Here is a 27383-nt window from a genome sequence, read left to right as displayed (position 1 = left end):
TGCAAAGGTGTTGGACACTGTATGACTGAAACGCAATTGTGAACAAATTTATAACTGTATCTCATGGTAACCAATTAAAATATTGCAATATTTTAAAGAAGAGAATAGTGGAGGGTGGAGCACTCTGATAGATTTGCATATCAATAGAATAAAACTTTAATGTAACATCCTAAACTATAAATAAGAAAAAATTTCTTTTTGCTTTTGGGTCACACCCAGCAGCGTTCCAGGGTTACTCCTGGCTCTGCGTTCAAAAATCGCTTCTGGCAGGCTCAGGGGACCATATGAGATGCCGAGAAGCAAACCAGAGTCTGTCCTGTGTTGGTCGCATGCAAGACAAATGCTCTCCCTCTACTGCTGTGCTATCTCTCAGGCCCCAAGAAAATATTTTTTAATAAAGAGAGACTCTATTGAAAGACAGTCTTTGAACACATGATAAAATAAAGAGGTTGTCCCCTACACTGAAATAGTGTACAAACACATGATGGCAAATAAAATGTTGAAATGTAAGAATAGCATGTTTGCTCCTGGCTTTACTGTTCACAGTTACATGATTTGTTTGCTTATTTGTTTGTTTTGGGGCCACACCTGGTGATGCTAAGGGATTACTCCTGGCCATGCGCTCAGAAATTACTACTGGCTCAGGGGATCATATGAGATTCGAGGATTGAACCCAGGTCCCTCCTAAGTCAGCCACGTGCAAGGCAAATGTTCTACTGCTGTGCTAATGCTCTGGCCCCTACTTTTCACTGTTTATTCTATTTCATTTTGAAAATTCCACAATGTTCCCTCCATCTAGACCACTAACATCTTTTCTCATTTGACGCGTATTCTTTGAAAACATGTAAGTTAATTGTGGTCAAGATTTAATGTACCAGCACTTTCATGAACCTGGAGAAATTCGAACCAGAAAAAAAAAAAAAAGCTTAAGACTATTATAAACAGCTTTGTAAATCATTGTTCCTAAATTTTTGGGGGGTGCTCAGGGATTACACCTGGTTTGCACTGAGAAATCACTGCTGGCAGGATCAGGGGACCATATAGGATGCCAGGGATTCAACTTTGATGGCCATGTGCAAGGCAATGCCCTACCTGCTGTTCAGTGTTCAGCTCCCCAGTGTTCCTAATTTTAAAAAATAGTAATAATTAAAAAATCTGTTTATGATTTTATTAATGTTCTTTCAACCCAAACCAATTTGTGATTAGCATGTAGAATTTGAAATAACAAAAGTTTGACTGTTAGGGTTGTATTTCTTTCTTCATAATTTTCTTCGGTATTTTCCATAATTTGTTCTCGGTTATAGGTTCAGGAAAAATATGAACAATTTTTAATCCTAATATCAGAACACTATGTCCTAGTACATTTATGTATTTATTATCTGATGAAGTATTGGGCAAAACCCGGTGATTGCTCCTGACTGTACTCTATGATCACTCCTAGTAGGGACAAGGGAACATATGGGATATTGGAACCAAACTCACCTATATGCAAGGCAAAAGCACCACTATATTATTGCTCTCGCCCCTCTCCTCATATATTTAAATATATATTATTAATTGATTGAAATATGGTACAGAGTGTCTTGAAACACAAAAGAAACATCTCTTGAGGCTACCCTAGACATCCCCCAGTCTGACTCAGTGTCACATGTGACAGGAGAGAAAATTAACTGCAATAGTTTTCTGGGAACTGTTGAGAGTATGGAGATGCTAAGCGATGGTGTCAGGCATATAATTAAAGCCCCTCAGATACAATTAGTGTCAAAATTTCTGTAGAATCATTTCACCAGTGATATAGTGTCTATGGATAAGAAGTTATGAAAGATACTAGATATGTTGCAGGACAAGAATAGGGAATCACAAAAGGGCCTCTAATAAGATAAGCAAGGATAAAACTTAGGTCAAAGATATAATTTTAGAAGTAAAGGATTTATGTATTCAAGTTTCAACCAAAATGCAGACACTTAATCAGAAAATAAATGGAGTAGACGCTAGGAATGCATGGATCTGCTCAGAAGAAAAAAAGGAATTACTCTAGTAATAGTAAGGATGTTGCTACAAAATCATCTACTGCCATTTCAAAGGGTGCTGACAAGCATGAGAGATACACAGAGAGAGTATTGAACAGTGGGATACGGGAGATAGATAGAGAAGCACAAGTACACACAAAAGGAAAGCAGTTAAAGCCTACTCAGCAAGGCAAAAGAATTGACTGGAGATAAGAAGCGTATCCCTTACTCTGGCTATGATCAAACTCCCAGGAAGAAGAAAACTACAAGGGTGAAGATTGTAAATACTGTAATACTGTAAAAGTGCCAGAGTACAGCAGGTAGGGCATTAGTCTTGAGCATAGCTGATCCAGGTTTGATCCTCATTATCCCAGATGATCACCTGAGCCCCACGGAATAATTCCTGGGTGCAAATCCAGGAGTAAAATTCGAGTGCCTCCAGATACGCCCCCTCCCCCCCAAAAAAGAAAGAAACCAAGATCAAAAACTTGTATCAGCACATAAAGTCGTTAGCTCAAATTTTTTCATGAATTTTTTTATTTTTGGTTTTGGGCCACACCTGATGACACTCAGGGGTTCCTCCTGGCGATATGCTCAGAAATCGCCCCTGGCTTGGGGACCACATGGGACGCCAGGGGATTGAACCACGGTTCGTCATAGGTTAGCCACATGCAAGGCAAACACCCTACCACTGGAACCACCCCTCCAGCCCCATTTTCATGAAATTTTTCATACAAAATTTGGCCTCAGAATGTAGTGAGAAGAAAAGTAATAGAGTAGACGGGGAAAAAGACAGATGAGAAATAATGAGAAGGGTAGAGGTTAAAGGGATTCAGGGAGGTACATTCATTAGTGGTATTAAGGAAGGACAGAGCTAACTATCCAGATCACAGAATCAACAACACTGAAATCATGAGACCCAAACTTTCACAACCAAGCTTCAAAAGATGCCTTGATGTCAAGATGGCAGACTGGGCAGGAAAAGTATGGGAGGGGACATGAGGACACTTGTGGAGGGAAATTGACCCTGGTGGTGGGATTGGTGTTGGAACAATTATCTCTCAAGTATGAATGACTTTGTAACTAATGGTGCTTTAATTCTTTCAATTAAAATACATTTTAAAAAACTTCTATCCAAAGACAAATGCTACATGTAGCGAAAAGGAATGGAAGTAACTCTTGGATTCTCTCCAGAAAGCCAGTTATTGTACAATCTGGCTAGGGTAGTAAGGGATGAAGTAGACAAGAGTATAACTGTAAAAATAAATAAATAAAATTATTTAATATATAATTTCCAGAAATTAATTTGTTGATAAAGGGAATGAACTCACTGTTCTAAGAGTTAAGAATAACCTACAGAGTTGTTAAAGAGATTCACTTTTTATTTGGGGACTGGTTGGTTTGTTTGATTTTCAGGCCACACATGGTTGTGGCCAACTCCAAGGTGAGGAAAATGCTTGTGGACTTGGAAATGCTTAAGAACCATAAGGCCAGAGTGGTGGCACAAGCGGTAGGGCATTTGCCTTGCACACGGCTAACTTAGGACAGACCATGGTTCTACCCACCGGAGTCCAATACGGTCCCCCAAGGTGTGCCCCCCCCAAAAAAAGAACCATAAATATGGATCAGGGCATTTGCTGAAACCAGCTGAGGTGGGACCATAAATGCAGTTGCCTTCATATAAGCAGCTTTGAATTTTTCTTCTTTTTTAAATTGAATTACAGTGAATCACAGTCTTGAATTTTCTCAGTAGTACCTTTGATGTCAGTGATAAGATCTATCTGCTGGATAGCAGCTACTTTCTGGCACAAAAGACACTGAAATGTAGAAATAAGATGATTAAAAATACATATTTTACCTGGATGTATGTCAGTATTTGACAGTGAATTTTCAATGTAGGCTCATTTTTCAGTGACTCCTCTCATTTACTTTTATACCAGTAATATTATAAATACCAATTAAACCTTGATGGCTTGGCACCATTGATATACAGAAGAATTGCTATATACTATACACTTGATAGTTACATTTTGATGCCATAATTTGTCCTCCACTTACAGGCAAAAATCAAACATTTCAGTAACCTGTGCATTCTAGTTTAGAATTTATTTCACTAATGACTCCATCTACACTGACTATTTTAAAATAACAAAATTTTTTCACTATTCTGTGGCTTTTTTTCAAATGCAAAATAAATAACATTCTAAGTTGAATAAGCTTTACAGGCTGCACGTCCTTTCCATGGGACTCTGAAATACTCCTTTGGAGCTGGCTGCATGTTTATCCTTCATTCTCAGCCCAGAGTTCAGAAGTTCTGATTTTAAAAGATATCCTAACCTAAACATAAAAAAGTAATAGGAGGGAAAAGTAAGAATATTGCTTGGATCATTTCAACCAATAGATCCTCTTTTCGTATGTCCTAAAGTATGCAGTTCCCCATCTTGGTTTTCTGGGGATGCTCTAATGGTGTGAATCTGGCATTCTTTTTTGGGCCACATATACATAAAAAATCCTATGTAAAATCCTTGAGAACCTAGAGTGGTTTGGTTTAAAGAGCTTCTCTAATACTACACATCAAAATTCTGATCAAATTTAAGTCAAATCTAGTACAAATTAAATCCTACTGTAGTAATAAGAGAGTAATTTTCCCTCTCTTAATTTTATTAGTTTTCTGGGGAAAGTCACTCTTGATGTTGCTACTGAGGATCAAATCCAGCATCTCTGGCTAGGCATGGGCTCCACTATTTGAATCAAATACCAGGGACCTTGTCTGAATTTGAAATCAGGAAAGGAATATTATACTGGAAATTTTTACAAAGTATTTGAGATAAGTCAAAGGAAAAATTCACAGTATTTTTCTACCATATGGGAAATGACTTACATGGTGAAACTCAAAGCAAGACACAGTAAGGATGAGTCACAGGACCTCACCAGAGCAAGAAATACGAGAAATTTTGTAATTGAAGAAGGAAAGATATAGAACAAGAAGGAATTCAAGATGAAGGCTGTGTGGGACAGGCAGGCTTATTTTATATGTGGCTAGATGCTGAGAACAGAGAACAGATTTTTTTAACCAAAAGAATCTGCCAGGAATCACCATCAAAATATTTTAGAGAGTTTATCTATTGAATAAGAGCTCAAACCAGAGAAACGTCTAACTTTGGGTAATTCGTGTGTCTGTAATCCAGACTCTCAAGTCAAGAATTACAGAATTTAATCAGTCTTTTTTAAATAAGGTGGTTGCCCTCTGTTTTCACTTTCCGCCTTTATAAAGAAAAGATGAGTTAAATACAGGGCTAAGTAGAATGTATGAATCATATGTATGAGGTCCTGTTGCAAATTAAAACCAAAACATACCAATAACAAGATGAGCATTTAAATTACATATATATTTTCTGTAAATCCAAGAGGCAATTTCATGGAAGGACACAGTCTCGTGTGTGTCTGCCACCCTGGCCAAGCAGATGATTAATTCACTCATCTGCCCTAAGACTAATGATCTTCAAGGTCAGAGAGCATTGATAAGTGCAGGCTCTGAAAGAGCAAAGTTTCCAGACCAAGGACTAGATGGAGGCCATCAGATACACTAGAAAAGTGTCAATAATTAGCAGGACACTTCCTATGTTCTGCAGTTTCCCACCCTTCACCTCTTCTTCATTGTATTTCAGAACTTATAGAAGTGGCTTTGACATGCGCTGATTTGAGAGGAGTAAGACAGATCATCCTCTGTAGTGGTCCATGTACCTGTCAAAGTCCTACACTTTGCCCTTCGTCTGATCTTCTGTGAGGTTTATTTTCATTAAATACCCAATCCCAAGAGCATATGTGAATTTTCCTGCTAGTTCTTGGAGACACTTTTGGGATATAAGAATAGGTGAAAGAAAGAATATTCATAGCCCCTTGTCCTAGTTTATAAGCCTGAAAGCTCAAGACTTTTGACAATAATAGTAGAGAGAAAATGCAAATCTACCACAGAAATAGGTCCTAAAGCAACTGGAAACTAGAAAGTCAGGGAGGAAAAATTCAAGGAGCCTGGAAGGTAAATAAGTGAAAACCACATCCAGTAAGAAACAGCCACAAAGCTCTGTTTTGTAATCCTGCTTTGTAATCATATAATCATGGTGAGGAACCTTATTCCAACATTCTGCTCTCTTCTCTAGTCCCCAAACCCTTCTTGTTGAAAATCCACCTTGTCCTCTGGCTTGAAGAATAATGACCTAGCAAAGATGAACAGCTATTGTGCCCCTGCATCTGCAAACCCATCTTCTCAAGAGAATCCAATCGTTTCTCTCTAACCTCTGGGTTGGATCCCCTTGATTTAGGAAGATGTTTTTCTATGTATGCTGACAGTATCAATATCCAATCTAGGTTATATTGTTTATACCAAAACATGTGGTCATGGAATCTGTTAAGGATTCTGCATTCTTCCCTAATGCCTTTAGAAAGGACCTAATTTTCCTTCCCAAAGGGGCTCCTCTGAAAGCCCGACAGCTGTCTCCTATAAACATAGTTCAGTTAGACAAGCTCCAGAAATTCTTCAAATTAAACCTTGAGTGGCTTACCTAGAACAAGATATTTTGCCCTGTGCCGATGGCCAGGTGTTTTCAAGAAAGCAAACTGCTCAGCTCCTGTTATGCTTCCGGACCAAGGTGGAGCTCTGGTTCTAGAAACCTACCCAGGGGTTCACTGGGAGCAAGACTTTCCTCACAGGACCTTCGCTGTGAAGAAACACATACACACTCACACACAATACAAAAGAAAAATTGTGGAGTACAGATTATAGTGGAAGTCAGAAAGACAGAGATAGAAAAATAAGAGATTGTGAATAGGTTGAAAACTGAACCAGATTTTCCCTAAAAAGTGCATCCTACTACAGGGCTGAGCACAGCATTCTCACTCAGCTCCGTTTGTTCCTGTTTTGTTTGCTTTCTTTTCTTTTGCCAGAGGTATATGCTCAAGAAAGAATTCTTTATATCCTCATGACCATTCTCTCTTAGGAGGACTACAAGTGGGGTGACAGAAGGTGCTGGAAAGACAGTGAAAAAGCACTGCTACTTGCTCCTTCTGTTACACACAGCCTTCTGCTCTGGCACGCGGCACTGAAAGCACTCATCACCCACAGAACAAGCGACCTCCATCAACCCACCAACTAGGAAACCATGTATTGCTAAGTCGTTCTGAACCCATCTCCATATTTCCAGTTCTCTGCAGCAATTTTTATGGCCCAATCTACAGGGAAATGATTATTGAATAAATTATTAGGCACAGCCTCACAGGAGGCCCAGCTTTCAGATTAATTTCAATTTCTCAGCTGGAATCAGCAGGCTGCTAGAGTTCAACATGGATGTTGTAGAAAATTAGGCGCAAACTTTGCAGAACTTTTTAAATAAAAGTCCAAAGAAATGTTGAGTTAAAGATACATTCATTTGGGTTATATTGCAGACAATAGTCTGTCACTTGGGAATACTTGGAGGGTCTTCTTCGTTTCTAATCAGAGTCACACACACTGGGATTCAGGGGGCTTGGGTGCTCCTCTTGAAGAAGCCTGATCAGACTTGTGGTATGAGCCTGATTGTCCAGTGCTTACACGTGGCACTATAATATTCTGGGCCTGGTAGTGTCCTGTGGCCACCAGAGGCCAAGCCTAAAATAAAGTGATCAGAGCAGGCTAGCCTGCATTACTGGGAATTGAATTCAAGACCTCACTCATGCTGGGTACATGCTCTACCCCTCCAAGTAACATCTCAACCCATGAGAATATTGGGGGGGGGGTTCTGCTATTTTTTTTCTTTTTGATAACTTTAAAATAATATGGCAGTATAGCATTATTTAAATTTAAATTTCTGGTGCCTGCCATGATAAATGTCTTATAAATGCTATCTGAAGTTTTAAGAAGCACTTTGCAGAGAACTAATTATATTTATTTTTATATTTTATAATAATATATTAATTTAAGCGCTGTAATTACAAATATGATTAAAGTTGGGTTTCAGTCATAAAAAAAATCACCTTCCTTCACTGGTGCAACAAACATTTCCACCACCAAGGTCCCCCATCTCTCTCCTTCACCACCCTCTGCCTGTATCCGAGACAGGCATTCTACTCCTCTCACTCATTAACATTGTCATGGTAGTTGTTAGTGTAGTTATTTCTCTAATCGCATTCACCACACTTCATATAGAATTAATGCACAACAGAATGTGTGTACCAGGCACAACTGTTTGGGGAAACCCTCCAACAATTCCTGCTTAAGGACTTCAAGCTGCTCCTGAAGTCTTTGCAGGCCCTGGCAGGGAGCAAACTCTACATGTGCCCTGCCAGTTTCTCACTGGGCCCATCACTCAGCTCAGCTCCAGGAAGCTACAGCTCTGCCCTCTGACTCCAATCTGGAATTCACATAGGCCAGCCAGTAGGAGAGAGGTTGGGGACTTCCTGCTCTCTCCTTGTCATCACCATCAACAACAGCCTCAATCCTCTCCCTTTCAGGGCACTGGCCAGAAGTAATCATGATATATAAGCCTGAAATTAATAAAGAAGCCTGATCTCCCTTAAGCATTGCCCCTTTCTCTTAAAAGGTTGACTGGGTGAATATTCTGGCCAGTTACTGGGCAGGAGTGATATGCAGTTTATTGCATTTTAACCAAGTCATCACAATTAAATTTTTATAAAAAGATGATTTTGCAAAGCACTCCATAGGAAGTAGAATCATTCTGACTAGCCCCATATTTTTGTCTAGAATATGTGAATTAAATTTAGGTATCTTTTTAGCTTTAACAAATAAATTCTTAAAATGAATAACTGTAAGATACAGTTACAAAGTTGTTTGAGTTTCAGTCATACAATATCTAACACCATTCCAACTCCTCTTGGGCAAATATAATTTCTCTTACCTCTCTTTTTTTCTTTTACACATTGTCACTTACAATATTGTTACTGAAGGGGTACCATGCATATCTTTTTTTTTAATTTTTTATTTTTAATTATGAGAACAAGGATGCAAAGAAAGAGGACAAGGTAAAGTTACAATGGAAGGACAATACATAACATAATTCTCAGAAGTCCCCTTGCTGATATCCCAACTTTGAAATTTCATCCAAAGAACATTAAGATTGTAACACACTGTAATATTTCTTAACAGCACACAAGGCAATCTAAATCCATAAAACTTACATAACTCCTTAAACATTATAGGCATAGCATTTTTTTTACATTTCCATATTCATGCATATTAGCTTAAGTTAACCTCAAATCTTAAGTGGGTTCTTTTTAAAGATTAGAGTCAAAGGAGCACAGCAAAAATGGTGTTAGAGTGGCAATTGTTGTTTGCATAGGCCCACCAAAATATGAGGGACATGGAAAGAAATAACCTTGGTCTAAATACAAAAAGACCTGACCCCTGAAGGTTCCTGGCACAAGACCAACTCTAGGCTCCAGGCAAGCTAGATCGTCCAATCCAAGACATTGTCTGTAGTGCCAACACACTTATATTTTTCACACAGTCTCTGTTGTTGGTATCAAGCTTCTGTATTAAAGATCCTGGAATCTGTATATCCAACATTGAAGTCAGGATGTGGAGCGTCCTCTGGTTTCACCTCACAGTCAAAGTGCAACGCAGGGAGCTCTGTCCTGTAAGCAGGTCGTTGTTGTTGTTAAGTCTTCTCAGTGTTAATGGAAGTCTCTTTTGTGCAGGACAATGTCTGAGCAGTGTAGAGTCTTCCTTGGTAGAGGATTGCTTCCATGTGATGCTATAGACCAGCCTGGATGTTTTGTGGATAGCTTCCCTGGTTCAGGGAAATGCCCTTTCTTCTGAGGTCTGTGCCAGGTCGTTATGTCAATGTTCAGGGTGTAAGGTCCCTTTGCACTATAAGATTTGTCTGTACCAATCTCTATTAGATAGGATCTTATTTATATGTATAGTATTTTCCCATTTTAATGTGCCTATGCAAAAAAGGAGCAATGCCACGTGGTGTTCTTGGCGCATATGGGGGTGATAAGAACAATTATGGTTCAATCATAAGCATTAATCTGGGGGACTCTTTCTCTAAGATTCCTTGTTAAACAGCTCAAAAAGAGAAGATGAAAAGTGGTTAGAATCATCACTATATACGACAACATTTAGTAAGAATTATAGCTGTCAGAGAAAAAACACAAAATATTCTAAAGAAATACGTGTCCATTTTATGTATCTTGAAACAGTTTGGGGTTGTTACACACAATACACGGCTTTGGTCTGTGATAAGGCTTGTACACTACTGATTAAAAAGAGTAATGTAGATTAGAGATGTTTGGGGGGGATAGAGAGTAAAGGGATAAAAAAGAGCTTTGTAGGGATGTGGGAAAGGGCACAATACAAAATAAAGATTCTGGATACGTAAAACGTAACGTAACAGTAAGGAATACTCTTAACACATGAAGTATCTCCTTTCAGCATCCAGTTCTTATCCAGAATCATCATTTCCAACTAACATTGTCATAGTGGTCCCTTCTCTAACCTGTCTCTCCTGCTATTTGTGCCAAGCTTCCTACCCTGGACTGGTCTCTTGGCTCTCATATCTATTGTCTCTGGATATTATTGCATATTATTTTTTAATATTCCACATATGACTGTAATCATTCTGTGTTTATCTTTCTCCCTCTAATTCATTTTGCTTAGCATTAATACTCTCCATATCCTTCATGTGTAAGCAAATTTCACAACTGCATTTATCCTAACACCTGTATAGTATTTCATTGTGTAGATGTACTATGATATTTCTATCCATGCATCTGTTCTCAGACACTTGGGCTGTTTCCAGATGCTGGCTATTGTAAATAGTTCTACCAAGAACGTAGATATATAGAAGGCTTTCTGCATTTTATTTGTGGTCCGTTAGGGTATATTCTTAAGTATGATATTGCTGCATTATATGGAGTTTCTCATTTTTTGAAGAATATCCATATTGTTTTCCTAAAAGTCAGAACTAGTTGATATGTCCACTGGTAGTGAACGAGAGTCCTTTTCTCCCACATCTGCACCAGCAATGATTGTTTTTGTTCTTTTTTGATGTGTGCCAGTCTCTGTATATGATCAATTAATCATATGCACATAAAGGAACAAGAAATACAAAGTGGAGTGAGGAATGCCTCTTCAACATTGTCAGCTATATACAAAAACGTGAACTCAGACCTCTCTTTCTCAAAAGCCAAATAAAAAATGAATTAAAGATCTTCATATCAGAATGAAACCAAAAAGTACACAGAGGAAAATAAAGGCAGAATACTTTATGACATGGAAGCTAAAGGCATGTGCAAAGATAAAACACCACTGATCAAGCAAGTGGAAGCAGAAATAAACAAATGAGACTACATTGAACTGAGAAGCTTCTGCACCTCAAAGGACATGGTTACTAAAATTAAAATTCTTCCCATTGAATAGCAACTATTTACCCAATACTTATCTGAAAAGGGGTCATTATCTCACTGTTAGAGCTTAATAAAAACATAACATCTAACACCATCAAAAGATAGGGAGAAGAGGGGCCGGAAGATAGCACAGTGGTAGGGCTTTTGCCTTGCAAGCAGCTGACCCAGGACCAATGTTGGTTCAAATCTCGGCATTCCATGTGGTCCCCTGTGCCTGCCAGGAGCGATTACTGAGCACAGAGCCAGGAGTAGCCCCTGAGCGCTGCCGGGTGTGCCCCCCCTCCAAAAAAAAACAATAACAAAAAATGGGGAGAAGAGATGAACAGAAACTTCCTCAAAGAAGAAATACAGATAACCAAAAGGAACATGAAAAAAATGCTACACGTCATCAGAGCAATGCAAATCAAAACAACAATGAGATATCTCATACCAAAAATTCAGCTTTCTGGCTTAAAAACATTAATGACTTTGTTCAAATAAAGCCAATCCACCCCTAAAGTTTTTTCTGGCCATCCGCTGAAATAATTATAACCACTGGCTTGCTTTAAGTCCCTGATGGATGATCCTGCCCTTTCAGGCAGAAACAACAGCTGAAAGCAGATGAGTAACATCTGGTTTGGGATTTCAGAACCAATGTTTCAAGACACTTGTGCTGCAGAGGGCTTTTATAGCAGACAATCATGCTGTAAATTCGAACAAATTTCTCTGTCACAAATCCTATGAAAAATTTTTACATAAAAATTTTAAAAATAGGCTTTAACCCAGTAGTTGCAACAGTGTCATGAACACTGGACTAATCTTTATTTCTTCCCCCCAAGCCAAACAATCCATTAACAAATGCCCCATTGTCTGTGTCAGGCTACAAATAAGACTCCATGTTTGGCCCTGTGAGAGAAATCTAGTTACTGCCTCCTTCAATCCTATCTATCTAGCTATCAATGAGCACTTTCTCACCACTCCCTTCATTCCTTGTTCCAGGGGTTGGTGGATGGTGGCAGAAAAGGGGAGAAAGTTCAGTGGGGAAACTCTTTAATGTTAAACTACAAACTAGGGAACTGATAATGTTAAGCTGAATTATACTTGAATATCATTTTAGTTGCTTACGTGAGCAATTAAAATGAGCTTTCTTTATTTTTTCCTTTTATTTTTTTGGGGGGTGGGGCACACCCGCTGGCGCTCAGGGGTTACTCCTGGCTATGTACTCAGAAATCATTCCTGATTTGGAGGACCACAGGGAACGCTGGGGATAGAACCCAGGTCCATCCTGGGCCAGCGAGTGCAAGGCAAATGCCCTACTGCTGTGCTATAGCTCCAGCCCAAAATGAGTTTTGTTATGAATATGAGCTAGACTGGCCCAATCTCTTGAGGACTGAGTCACCTAGCAGACTACATAACTACTTGGAAGACAAAAGAGAAATGAGTGCACATTTAAATAATAACACCCTCAGTATTATTCAGATGACCTCATACAGTCTTAGTATGCCAGACACATTTTTTTTAAGAGGGAGATGTAAAATGCAGTGCAGTACAAAAATCTTTTGACCGTGGAATACTTCTATTAAAGTAGCATTTCAAAACATTGTTTTACTGAAGGCATTGGGGAAAGGTGCTCCAAACCTGGGGAGCTCTGGTACCCTAAAAGCAAAGATGCTCAGCCTAGCCAGTATCAAACAGGCCTCTATCACTGGCTGAAAAGCAAAAAAAAAAAAAATGGTGCTTGTTTGTCAGATGTGAATAAATTCTTTTTATTAATTATTATTTTTGACATTACATTTTGTTTTCCTGATTCCTTTTTAAGACTAATTCATGAATGGTTTAAGAATAAGTTTTTAGACTCACCTGGCACAATGTATGCTGCAATGTATGCTGGCCCTGTCTGCATGTATGCTGGCCCATGCTCATGCAGCCTGTGGAAGGCTACCTTGGGATTTGTACTGACAGGAAATCCCATTTCCACCTATTCCTAGGTTATAAAATCCACATACCATCCACCGTATTTCATACCAACCCAGTCCATCCAGGTTTTCAAAATATATGGTCACTAAGGCATTAGGGAGGTACCTCCCTTCTTAATAACTCATGGATACAAACATTGAGATGTCACACTGAACTCAGCCAAAAGAAGCTTGGCAGCCCTCAAGCAAAGTGCAACTATCTCAACTTAATCCTAGCTCCAATCTACAATTTCCAACAAAAGGCAGCTGTGGTAATAAGAAGCCCTTGACCCCTAAATTATAGCAGTGGCAGTGGTTATGACACTGTGACACTGGAAGTCTTCCTGAAACACTCGCACAAAAATCTACACAACCAGTAATAACGACTATGATGGGGAAAGCTTTGACAGGGAAGGCAAAGGGCCATACCCACCTGGATCCCTCAGAAAGGTCCCAGTGGAGTACACAAGATGTGAATTAGAAAGACTCATTCACTGTGACCAATGCAATAGGAAAGCAGCATAGAACCCAATCAGTATTAATGGAATAAAGACAGCCTGGAAGACTCCACAACTACCATCACTATGGCTTCAAGATGAGGAACCCCAGCAGGAAGGGCTGTGCTAGGCACTGTTAACATTATCAACCTAGCTCAACAGGAGACCAAACAAACTCAGTGCAGGCTCTCCTGGATCACTGACCCAATAAGAAGCTTCTTTCTAGGCTTTGTACTAAACAATAAATACTGTTGATTACAATAAATCTTACTAAACAGCAGCTATATGCTAGGCCATGCTAGGAGCAAGAAAGGAAAGACTAGTGAACACCTGCCTGTTCCAGCCTTCATGAATTCAGAGCTTGGGTTTGGATTAGAAATGTACTCAGGATTTTTCCCAGCCAGTGTGAAGCAATCACATAATGGATACTCTGGAATATAGGGGAGGCTTATTCATCTAGGTGAAAGGCCCTGGATCAGCTGTCAAGGGAAGCTTTCTGGGGAGCAAGAACCTTGAATGAGAGAAATTGTGTAATGTAGAAGGGAAGAGAAAGAGTAACTGGGCAAAGTCAAACAAACAAACAAACAAACACAAGTCACCCCACCTCTCTATTCCTTTCCCCTCAACACCCAGCTCTGTTTTATTTTTCTTCATAGCAAATCTTACTACTCAAACTTAGTAATTTCTCATCTTACATTCCCCCCATGACAAGCTCCCTACAGCACAAGTGTATTTACATGCTGTTTCATCAATACCTAGAGTTTAGCATGAAATAAACCCTCAAACATTGTTAATTAAACAAAATATAGGCACAAGAAACAGCCACAAGTGTAGAGTAACACCAGCCATCAATGCAGAATAATACCATTCCTCACTGTTGTTCAATGATGGGATAGACCATGCCAGAAGACAAAACTGGAAAAATGTTATATGCCATAAAATGATATATGCCAAGTGATGAAGGATCCAGGCACCGTCATTTTGAGAGTAAAGGGAATACTTTTATAAAGTAGGGAACAAGAAATCCTGGCATAGGAATAGAGAGCACACATTGAGGAATGAAAAATAAGAAAAAATTGAACTAAGATGGTTACAGTGCTAGGCAGTCAAAAAGGAGAAAAGTAAACAGAATCATGATGCTCTGATAGTCAAATAAATTATTCATTCTACAAATATTAAAAGCACACAATCACAGGTGGTAGACACAACCACGATAGCTATTGTAAATTTAAGTGTAATAGATTCTGACCCAACTAAGGAGTCAATTTCTGGGGATACAGTTGTGATCCAGAAGGACAAAGGTCCCTTGTTAGTGATATTCATGTTCTGTTATGAAAAAACAGAACTGTAATTGGGTGCTCAAACAATAGTATAGTAAGTAGGGAGTTTTCCTTGCATGCTGTCAACCAGGTTAGATCCCTGGCACCTCATATGACACCCCACAGTAAACAGATTACAGGAGTGATCTTTGAGTTCAGAGCCAAGAGTAATCTGAGCACTGTGGGTTGTGGCGCCCACACCCAAAAAAACCAAAAAACAAAAAATAAATTAATCAAGTTATTTTAGAGAGCTTCAGTACAATGGGGTAAAACAAAAAAACTTCATTAAACATTTAAGATATAAAAAAAGTGATTGCTAGAGAGACTAGGAACTCTCCAAATGTTCTACATCAATGTAATTGCTAAAGCAAGTTCTGTCCCTGCTTGAAATCTCTGTACAGAGTTCCTGCAAAAAGGGCATCCACAAAAGCAGTGGCAGTGGCGAGTGCAGAGAAGAGCTGCAGGCCACAGGACTTTGGGTAGGAAGGCAGAATGGTAGGTACTGAGGGTCTCATACTACCCTATGGCACCTATTACTCTCTATTACGAAAATACCACAGTACAGGTCTGTGTCCAAAAATCAGAGAACAGGACTTCACGGAGATTCATGCCTTGGCAATCTGGTCTTGAAATTCAGCCCCTATTTGCATTATAGTTTACTAAGTGAATTAAAACTTTGTATGACTGAAACCCAACCACAATCACGTTTGTAACCAAGGTGTTTAAATAAAATATTAAAAAAAAACTTTCTGGAAAATAGCAGGCATGAATTTAGATGCTTTTAATTGAATCTTTATATTTATTTCTGTAGCAGCCCTAGGAGCATCTTATATCAAAATAAGGGTAATAATGGTTTAAAAGAGTGAAATATTTTAGGGGTACAATATTACCCTACCACACCAACACCAAAATGCCACTATCTGTACAGTACATTCTATTATTACTCCAGGCCTTTTTGCCTCTGCCATTCTGTGGTTGATAATGGCAGTCTGGTTGCAGAAGTTAAGCTTTGGGATGTTTATGTGCATCATTTTATAGAAAATTGAGATTCACAGAATGTTTTAACTTGTCTTGGGCCATGTAAGAAGTTGAAGATAGTCTCAAAGTCTTTCTGTTTCCAAATAAAGGAGTATTTTAAAAAAAAAAGCTTTCTTGTTTTATTGGGGGAGGCGGAATTTTTTTCTGTTTTCCCCATTGTAATGAAGGCTGTCTAAAATTATGTATTTCTTGGTTTCTGGACCACAACAAAAAGTTGTGGCAGTGCTCAGAGGGTTTACTCTGTGCGACAGGAATAACTTCTGGTAGGCTTGGGGGACCGTCTGGGATGCCGATTTGGAACCCAGGTTGGCTGTGTGCAAGCCAAACACCCTATCCACTGTGCTATTGCTCCCTGAAACTTTTCTGGACTTGCTTAGTAGTCTCCAGCACCAACTTATACTCAGATTTTATCCAAGAAGTCATTTCTTTTTTTCTTTTTTCTTTGGGGGGGGGGCCACACCCAGCGGTGCTCAGGGGTTACTCCTGGCTGTCTGCTCAGAAAAAGCTCCTGGCAGGCACGGGGGACCCTATGGGACACCGGGATTCGAACCAAACACCTTTGGTCCTGGATCGGCTGCTTGCAAGGCAAACACCGCTGTGCTGTCTCTCCGGGCCCAAGAAGTCATTTCAAACCTGGTCATTAATGCTATTTTTAGTCTTCAGGAATGGTCGGGGGGCGGGGGGGAGGACATTAGGACTGAGGGAGGACGCTGTTGCAGAAGCATCTGTTTGTGAAAAGTCTATTTTCTTTCTAAAGAGATGTTTGTAGGTTAGGAGATGCAAAACCATGTGATATGTAACAACTCTCACATTTTTGAGGGTGCCTTAAAAAAGAAACCGGCAAGTGATTGGTGTTAATCCTGTGATACGTTGGCTGCCATCAGTGACCACAGATCTGAACCTCAGGGCGAAATGAACGAAGAGTGCAGCACTCGCTATCCCCACAATTGCCACTGCTGTGACAGAGAGCATGGCATTAAGAAGCTTCTGTACATGGAATCTATTATGCTGAGTGAAATAAGTCAGAGAGAGAGAGAGAGACGCAGAATGGTCTCACTCATCTATGGGTTTTAAGAAAAATGAAAGATATTCTTGCAATAATAACTTTCAGACACAAAAGAGAAAAGAGCTGGAAGTTACAGCTCATCTCATGAAGCTCACCACAAACAGGGATGAGTTTAGAGAAATAACTACATTTTGAACTGTCCTAATAATGAGAATGTATGAGGGAAATGGAGAGCCTGTTTAGAGTACATGCGGGGTTCGGGTGGGGAGGAGGGAGATTTGGGACATTGGTGATGGGAATGTTGCACTGGTGATGGGTGATGTTCTTTACATGACTGAAACCCAAACACAATCATGTATGTAATAAATTTGTTTAAATAAAAAAGAAGAAGCTTCTTTGTATTCTTTCATTTGCAGGCATCCTTCTTGATCTTGCATAGCAAAGACCCACAACAAGTAAAGAGCAAGATGTCCTACAATGTTTTAGATTCTGAATCAAAGAATCTATTGCTTAATGAAAAACTAAAGTCAGCAAACATGCTCTTTGCACGTTCACATTGTCAGACTGTAAAATTCTCGTATTTTCCCATCTCCTCGGGGTCCAACCAGCTGCAGTTCATCAGCCTCCAACACTCTACTCCACCACAGCAAACCACAGCTCTTCTCTGAAAGCTCAATCGGGTCCTGCCCCGCCTTCTGTCTGTACCTCATCTCCTTATTATGACAGCAGCTAAGTCAATAGTCAGCTGAACTCATAGGTCAACATCAAGAAGAATGAATTCTAAAAGATCGAAAAGTTGCAAATCCAGTTAGGTTCCCATTTTTCTTTTTGTTTTTAGCCACCATCAAATCACAAAATTATTGGGTTTTGGGCATGCAATGTTTCAACACCAATCCCTTCACTAATGCCTTCACTTTGGGACCAGAGTGATGACACAGCTGTAGGATGTTTGCCTTGCACACAGCTGACCCAGGACAGACTGTGGTTCGATCCCCCAGCAGCCTATATGGTCTCCCAAGCCAGGATTGATTTCTGAGTACAGAGGCCAGGAGTAACCCCTGAGCATCACTGGGTGTGGCCCAAAATAAGGGGAAAAAATGGCCTCACTTCAATACAAACCCCACCTGTTTGCCTCCCATCCACCAGACTGTTTTCTAGAAGAGGCATTTTTAAAAAGTAATACATTTTGCATGGTGGTTTACAGCTTCTTGCTGATAGGGCTTCATACATCGATAACACTTTATCACCTTTCACCACCATCTCTCCCTCCTGACAGAACAAATCTTCCACAGACATTGCTCCCCTCCCTGTTCTAACTCCCAGCTCTAAGTCCATAAATACTATCTCTCATGTTCTCTGATTTTGTCTTTGGGCATTCATTACTCCACCATTACATTTCTTTACATGCTGCAAATGAGAGGTCATTCTGTTAAGGCCATCTTTAGAATTAGATGCAGCTTCCTAAATTACTAAGAATAATCACCAATATCTAAACTCTTTTTTTTTTGTTTTGTTTTGTTTTTGGGTCACATCTGGAGGTGCTCAGGGATTATTCTTGGCTCTGTGCTCAGAAATTGCTCCTGGCAGGCTCAGGGGACCATATGGGATGCTGGGATTCGAACCGGGTCCATCCTGTGTTGGCCATGTGCAAGGCATATAAATGCCTTACTGTGTTATCGCTCTGACCCCCAATATCTAAATTCTATAACAATAATTTGAAGACAACTATAATTGTGCCCAACTGAAAAATCAAGTTACAAAGAGATACCACCTTGTATATAGTGGTATATGGTATAATATCTAGAAAATTATATCAAAAGAAACAACAAAAGTTAAAGATGATGTGGGGGGAAAAAGAGAAAGGCTTACATCAATGTTGAGACAATGGGACAATCATATTGAAAAAAATAAAGATTCCTCAAGAAGCTAAAAACAGAGCAACAAAAATTCCAGCAATCTCTCTTCTGGGTATCTATCCTAAGAATACAAAACATCAACACAAAAAGTTAGATCCACCCCAACATTCACTGAAGTGTTAATTTGCAAATGCTAAGATATGAGTCATCCTTGCACAGAAGCCATGTTAATCGTCCCTGTATTGTTCCAATTTTAGAATACAAGCAAGTAAAGCAAACACACACTAGCTATTGTGCGGTAGAAGTGATTAAAATCACTCTGTAGATGATTACATAATGAAGATATAATACATTTATTATAATGAAATATAATTCAACTATTTCAAAAAAAAGTGAAAATTTAGTTTCACAGCAACAGTACAGAAAGTAGGGCATTTGACTTACACAGGGGTGACCCATGTCCAATCCACAAGACCCCAAATGGTTCCTTGAGCCATCAGAAATCATACCTGAACTCAGAGTCAGGAGTAAGCACTGAACACATCCAGATGTGGCCCAAAAAGTATCCCCCATGCCAATGCTAAAATTATAACAGTTGCAGCAAAACAGAAAGCACTTCAGGGAATGATAGAAAACAGAATATATCTGAATGAAATTCAAGTACTGTTTGGTTTCACCTAGTGTGTGTCAATTTAAAAGTAGAAGATTGACAAACAACAAATGGACAAAAGGTATAAAAGTGTAAAAATTTTATTTTATCAAGTTTAAAATAAAAATGCTTTAAAAATAAAATAAGAATTATTTTATTTAAAAAAGGTTCAAACATATATACAAACTAAATTCTGTCATATACATACTTTAAAGTATTAATGATAAATATGTGAGAAAAATCAGTGATATCTAGTTAGCTGCATCAATAAATGCCCCAAAAGCTACAATATTTACCCTACTCTAAAACACTTACTAAATGAAACTTCTATCATCCTTTCATTTAATCATTGATTCTAAAAATGCTATTAAAGAATTCACTGGGCTACTGACTCCTGGATCCCAGACATAGAAAAGACAGAGTTCTCCACAACAGCTCCAGAACCAAATCCCCTCCAGGGATGCTGCTCTGACACCAACATATGCCAGTTCTAAATTGATAACCTGACAACAAAGAAATGGGAACAACTTGATCCAAGAGCAAGTTGTCCTTCCTCACCAGCCAACGATAAGACAAAATCAGAAGACAGGTCACTCTTTGATCTGTGCAAAAGCCAAGATCACTATCTACAGGTGACAACCAGGACTGGACAGTATGCATCCTGGGAACAACAACAACAACGACAACAACAACAACAACAAGCACTAGCCTAGCTTTTGGTCTACGATCTGTTCAACAAACAAGATCTCCAATTCCAGAGGTCTGACTGAGACAATCACAACTGAACGAGTCTTCCGGAAGCATAACGAAAGACTCTATCCCAGACTCCATCCTAGGAGCAATGTAATGACCAAGACCACCAACTACAGAAGATGGATTAAAACGACACTGAAGAAGTAGAACTGCTAGAATCACAAAGAAAGACTTCATCATATTCTCCATTGCTTGAACTGTACAGACACTAAAATCTCTAGATACAGAGGTCTGATTTTACCATCATGATGAAGCAGAAGTCTTCTATACACCACAAAAGCATCGAGGGGAGAGTAAATGATCATGCAAGGAGTCTATAGTTAATCCCATGACAGTATACTTCATGGGTGGAGAAACCCTGTATCTCCTAGGTCAAGGGAATTCCTTCTATAATATCCCCAATAGTTACTGTGCCTATGCAGGGGGGAAAAAGAAAAAAAAGCACAAAATAATCATTTTCCGCATATAAATTTATTGATTGATCGATTTTTATTGACATCTTTATTTTGGTGTAGATATTGAAGTTGATGTCTCCAATTTTATTTTATTTTTTTTATTTTTATTTTTTTTTGGTTTTTGGTTTTTGGGTCACACCCGGCAGTGCTCAGGGGTTACTCCTGGCTGTCTGCTCAGAAATAGCTCTTGGCAGGCACGGGGGACCATATGAGACACCAGGATTCGAACCAACCACCTTTGGTCCTGGATCGGCTGCTTGCAAGGCAAACACCGCTGTGCTCTCTCCGGGCCCATTTTATTTTATCTTTATCTTTCTTTTTGTGCTCCATCATGATTTCAGAACCGAGACTATTGTGTGGTGCTTGTCTTTATTGCTGTAGTGCTCACTGGATATTTCTTTCTGTATTGATGTGGTGTTTCAATTACCTTTTTCATGTCCTCGCTCAAACTAGGGTTGAAAGCCTCTAGAAGGACTCTGCCATTTTCAGCTTATTTAATTTATTTTTTTATTTTTTTTTATTTTTTACTCCATTCTATTGCTTTTCTTTCCTTCAAACAAAACAAAATAATTCGAATTATCAAGCTCCACCTCTCAAATAGAGGGGGAAACAAGGGAGGGTACCAGGACCAAATAGATATATGATCACTAATAGTAAGTTAGACAAAGAGGGGACCACCTACTCTAGCAGCCCAGGGGGTGATGATGGGGGATATGGTTACAGGAAGGGAATGGGGACAAATTTGGTGACGGATATTCCCCTGATTCAATGTTAATAGGTACCTAAAATACCTACTGTGAAAGATATGTAAGCCAATATGATCAAAATAAAAATCAAAAAAAAAATTCACTGGGCTAGATATCAATAATAAGCACATCAGGATAAAATTATTTTATTTCATCACATTTGATAAGTATCCACATATTTTTCTCAGTAGGTTATGAATTATTCAAGTTCAATAACTTTCAAAAATCACACAATAAATATCCAGTGACATTTGAATATAGGAATCTGACTTACACTTCACTCAGAGTACTACACAATCTCCTCAAGGAACTCAGTAAAATTATTTGCTCAATATTATATTTATATAAGTTCATGAGCTATAACTTCAAGATACATTGAGGAAAGCAATAATTTACACATCATTTTAATAAATCCCATTCACAAAAATAAAATACCCAAAATAGTTACTTGTAATTTTGATTTGGTTCAACTACAGAAAACAAAAAAAGCCTAAAGAAAAAAATTCTTAGAATCTCAACAACCAGGGGCTAGAGAGATAGTACAGCAGGTAGGGTGCTTGCCTTGAGCATGATCGACCTGAATTTGATATACAGTTCCCTATATAATTCTCCAAGCTCAAGAGTAATGCTCTGAGCATTACTCTAGCTCCAAGAACAGAACTAGTTAACTAGATATCACCCAAATACCACAGAGTGTCACTTAAAAACCAACACACCCAAAGATAACCTCCACAACTCTCAAAAACATTTATTATTTGGTATAGGTCAACTTTTTATTCACTGAAACTGCTTTTTTTATTGACACTGTATTAATGGATTATATTTTTATTAAAATTGTACCATAAAAATATTATCACCTTACTATTTATTTTTAAGCATTTTAATTACTACATCATTACATTTTATCACTAAGCGGACCCCGGTCAGTATGATCATTCCCTTGGGGATATATAATAACATGCCCTTCAGTTTTTACAAGAAAAAAACAATGCTTTAAGAACATCCTTCTTGTGAATCAAGGAAATATCTCAAAAGGCTGAAGCTTATGGCTCTCAGGTTCAATCCCCAACACCTCATGTTCCACTGTTCACCACATCTAGAGTGTCCCCAATCACTATAGGATGTGACCCCAAACCAAACACACACAAACATGCATCCCACATGTCTTGTGGTTCATCTATTCATTGACATATATCCAGGATCTTAAAGCACTGGTAGAATTTTATAAGAAAAAAACTACCAAGATGACCTAAAAATGTCCTCAAAGATAACAAAAGGGGTACAAGCTGAGGTTTTCGGCACCAAATTTGCACGGAATCAAATGCACATAGTCTCCAGTCATCTTCTGCCATTTGCTGGAGGGGGCAGTGCTTCAGCTCATTCCACAAGTCTTGGCTGAGCTGAAGAGGAAGGCGGCTGAACTGAACTGGATGCCAATGTATTATTTAACTCACAATATTCTGCACTTTGTATGAGACCAACAGCAGTGATGATGATGATGATGATGATGATGATGATGATGATGATGATGATGATGATGATGATGATATCTGCGAACTCAATGATGATGAGAATGTCTATGCTGATATCCTCACATCAGATACAGCTGAAGCTCTGGACATACAGATGAGGAGGAGGAGGAATCCAGTTTGGAAGGAGTTTAGCCTTTGTGATTTAGCTTGATTACCTGTTAAGCTATGGTTTTCTGCACCTTATTTAAAGTTTTAAAATTATTGTTGCTAGTTTATAGTTTTTCTTTAGCAATAAATATTGAAAATAAATATTTTTCAATAAATATTGAAAAAACCTACTAATTCCTCAATTACTGTAATTGTTTTGGGTATACGTTTTTATTTTTGAAATTTACCAGTGGCTGCATCATTTTCTACCTCGGCTTATACTCGAATCACTACGTTTTCCCAGTTTTTAGGGTAAAATGGGGGGTCGGCTTATATTCAAGTATATACAGTAATAGAATTGAGAGACCAAAATTAAACCTTCATAAGTGTCGGCAGTTAACTCATGAAAAAGAGTAAGGGAAGTCCTTTAACTCATAAAATAGAGGAAGGAAAGTCGTTTAATAGATTGTTCTAGGAGAAGGGGAAGCAGAAAAGAAAAAAGAGGATAGGGAAAGGGATACAGAGGAATGAGAAGAGAAAATCGACCCTTGAATAGAGCAACAGTGCAGCTAATAGGGTACCTGCTTTGTATACAGCTGACCCAGGTCTGTTCAAGTTAAAAAGTGGAAATACCTCTATATTTGACCAGTCTCATAAAATACACCAAGAGGAGCATAGGCATAACTGATTTCAGAGATATCTTTCATAATTCTAATTATGAGAAGAACCAGAAACTGTGGAGAGTGGTTTGAGGCACTTCTATAGTTGGTGGCACTGAGCAGCTCCATACGGGAAAACAGAATGATTACAGGACTATAAACAATGTTATCTCAATTTAATTTTTTGTTTATTTTTGGGCCACATCAGAGATGCTCAGGAGCTACTCCTGGCTCTGCACACAGGGAACATTCCTGGCTAGCTTGGGGGGACCATATGGGATGATGGGGATTGAAGCTAGGACAGCCAGAACAAAACAAGTATCCTATTAGCTATACTGCCACTTCAGACCCATAGTATTTTTTTAAAGGAGATAGTCAACTAAAAAATAAATCCCTTACAACAATGTATAAGAACTATCACTTTGAGGGCCAGAGCGATAGCACATGGTAGGGTGTTTGCCTTGCATGCAGCTAATCCAGGGCAGAGGTTCGAATCCTGGCATCCCATATGGCCCCCCAAACCTGGAGCGATTTCTGAGCGCATAGCCAGAAATAACCCCTGAGCATCATCGGGTGTGGCCCAAAAACAAAACAAAAAAAAAAGAACTATCAATTTGATTACTCTGACCTACTTTTCTGTACATGTATTTTATTTCTATACCCTTTGGCTCAGGATTCAATGACCACACCAGCTTCCTCAAGGATTCCATGCTAGTTCCTTGAGTATGTTTTCCATGTTTCTATCTGATTTTGATCCCAAGTCTACCCTTAACTGGATTTTCATCTTCATTAAATTATTTTATATGTAGAAAAAAATACTAAAATGAAAATGAAGGATATTACATAAGTGAAATCACATAGTAGCTTTTCAAAGTTGTTGTTGTTATTTTCCAACCAGCATAAACCCTGACTATTCCTGTCATGACAGGGAGGTATCAACAGTTTCTGTTTTACTCCTGAGTGATATTCCATAAAATGGATTTACCTTTTTAACTATGTACGCATTGAAAGACATTAATCATTCCCAGTTTCATTACTGTAAAGCTCCTATAGAAAAAGTTAACAAGCACATTTTTATTTTAGCCATATTTAAAATCCATAAATTGTGACAAAGTTAAAAAATAGGAATACTTGCATGTTATTTTATTTTCCCCTATATATCTTGATCTTAGCTTATTGAAATTACTTCTATAACTTTATGAAATAGTAGACATGGCTCCAAATTAATTTCCTTATGTTTTACTTTCCCAAGATATTTAAAGTTTTCTCTAAAAAAACTCATTTATTATTTTCTAATATTGGAGAATTATGATAGTTATTTGATTTAAAGAATCTAGAGAGGCATTTTTATAATTTTAGCTATTAAAATGGAAGGAATCTTTCAAAAGTCATGACTACAACATAGTGAATTTGGGCTAAACACCCACCAATACAGGGACTGGAGAAATGTGCAGCAGATAAGACACTTTTCTTATACATGACAGACCCAGGTTCAATCCTTGGCATCTCATATTGTCGCCCAAGTCATACCAAGATTGATCCTTGACTGCTGAGCCAGGAGCAAGTCCTGAACACTTCTGCCCCACCACCAAAAGTAAAAACAGAAATCCAAATTCTTCAGCAAACAACTCAAATTCTGAAGCAAATAAATTTTATCACACCTGAAAACCTGGTTGCAGTATCCAATTAATATTATAATGATTCTGAAGTTGGATCTTCAGAAAGCAAAAGATGCTGCATTTTTTACTACTGATTCCTGCTACAAGTCTAGGAGGTCCTCATCATACCATTCGACACTTATTTTCCACCCATGCTCCTATTTTAGTACTAGGATCACTCATATTCAGTGCCCAGCTGTGCCAGGAGTGAGATATCTGCTGTGCATTATGCTGGGCATATGAATTGTGTGGGCACCAAGGGAAAGCAGCAGAGTCCATAATAAGGGAACTGTGGCGCTGAAGGAGCAATCAGCATGGAAGAACTGCCCCAGGAAATCCAATGATCTTGTGCCACTAATCCATGTGACAAAGGACAGAGGATGTAGTAGAGAACCCTCTAGCAAGCAGGCTAGTAGTAAAGCAGTGGACCCTAGAGAGGATTGATTTCTTCAGGACTCTGGCCTCAGCAAGCAAGAGGCAGAAGTAGGCTAATGTCCTCAGAGGCTATTTGGAAAGTCCCAAGAGTTGTATCACTGTTCTTCTTCTAACTAAACTCAATTAATACTAAAAAAATAAAAACAAGACCAAAACACCTTGTTGTTTATTTTTTAACATATGATGCTAGAGCTTTCAAATGACCTGAACTGAGATCATTTGCATTTGTATGAGTGCTGATATCAGGGAACAAATGATATACCCTCATTGTTAACCCTTGCTTTGGACATTTGGGGTGGGGGATTGGGCCACACCCAGTGACACTCAGGGGTTACTCCTGGCTATGCACTCAGAAATTGCTCCTGGCTCAGGTGACCATATGGAAGCCAGGGAATAGAACCAGTCCGTCCTAGATTAGCGTGTGCAAGGCAAATGCCCTACCACTTATGCCACTGCTCTGGCCCCTGCTTTGGTCTTTTAAAAGCTTCCTTATCTTCTGTCTCTCACACATCTCTCAATGTGTACTCTGTCTTCCCTTCATCCTCAGCACACACTATTCACTTAGTGTTCACATTCTAGATATAAGACCCTCGCAGGACGGAAAACAGAATCATCCCAATAAAGGTCTTGTCAACAACAGTGAACCCCAAATAGCGGGGCAGGTGTAGGCAACAAGGTAACACAAAGAAGATCAATGGCTGAGAAACAGGCTTCTTCCATGTTTTAATAAACAGGAGCTTTGGGGCTGGAGTGGTGGCACAAGCGATAGGGCATTTGCCTTGCACATGCTAACCTAGGTTCAATCCCCCGACGTCCCATATGGTCCTCTAAGCCAGGAGCGATTTCTAAGTGCATAGTCAGAGTAACCCGAGTGTCACTGGGTATGAACCAGAAAACAAAAATAAATAAATAAATAAATAAATAAATAAATAAATACATAAATACATAAATAAATAAAACAGGAGCTTTGTTCATGAAATACTCAGAGAGGTGACCATTGAGAAAGGCTCCTGAGAAACAAATTTCAGCTGGGCCAGTGAGAGGCTGGTTCTGAGGACCGCACTACAGTTGTGGGGGAAAAATTGCAAGGCTGTGTATTGAGGCATTAATTGTTCTTTGTTCTAAAATAGAAGCAATTTTAAAACAAAAAAAATTGGAATGATCCTATTATGTAACATTTATAAGGTCATGCCTTTCTTGGGAATAAATTACTGAAAAAAATAAATTACATTCCTCCAATCTAAATGGTAATTTTTCAAGATAGCACAATTTTTACATAACACAACGTATAGTGCAAATGGATGACCAGGCAGATCTAACCCCCACAGTGTGCATGAAAACTGCTACA

The 27383-nt window shown here is 38.8% G+C and overlaps 1 protein-coding gene and 1 pseudogene across 4 annotated transcripts in view; both read right to left on the bottom strand.

Annotated features, from left to right (window-relative positions):
* The window catches only part of AMPH (amphiphysin), a 280138-nt gene that overhangs the window by 177073 nt on the left and 75682 nt on the right, over positions 1-27383 (bottom strand). The gene's annotated exons all lie outside the window — the stretch shown is intronic.
* LOC126021785 (uncharacterized) lies at positions 19240-19338 on the bottom strand (annotated as a pseudogene).

This window comes from Suncus etruscus, chromosome 10, assembly GCF_024139225.1.
Source record: "Suncus etruscus isolate mSunEtr1 chromosome 10, mSunEtr1.pri.cur, whole genome shotgun sequence".
NCBI lineage: Eukaryota > Metazoa > Chordata > Mammalia > Eulipotyphla > Soricidae > Suncus > Suncus etruscus.
This window is presented reverse-complemented; position numbering and strand designations above follow the sequence as displayed.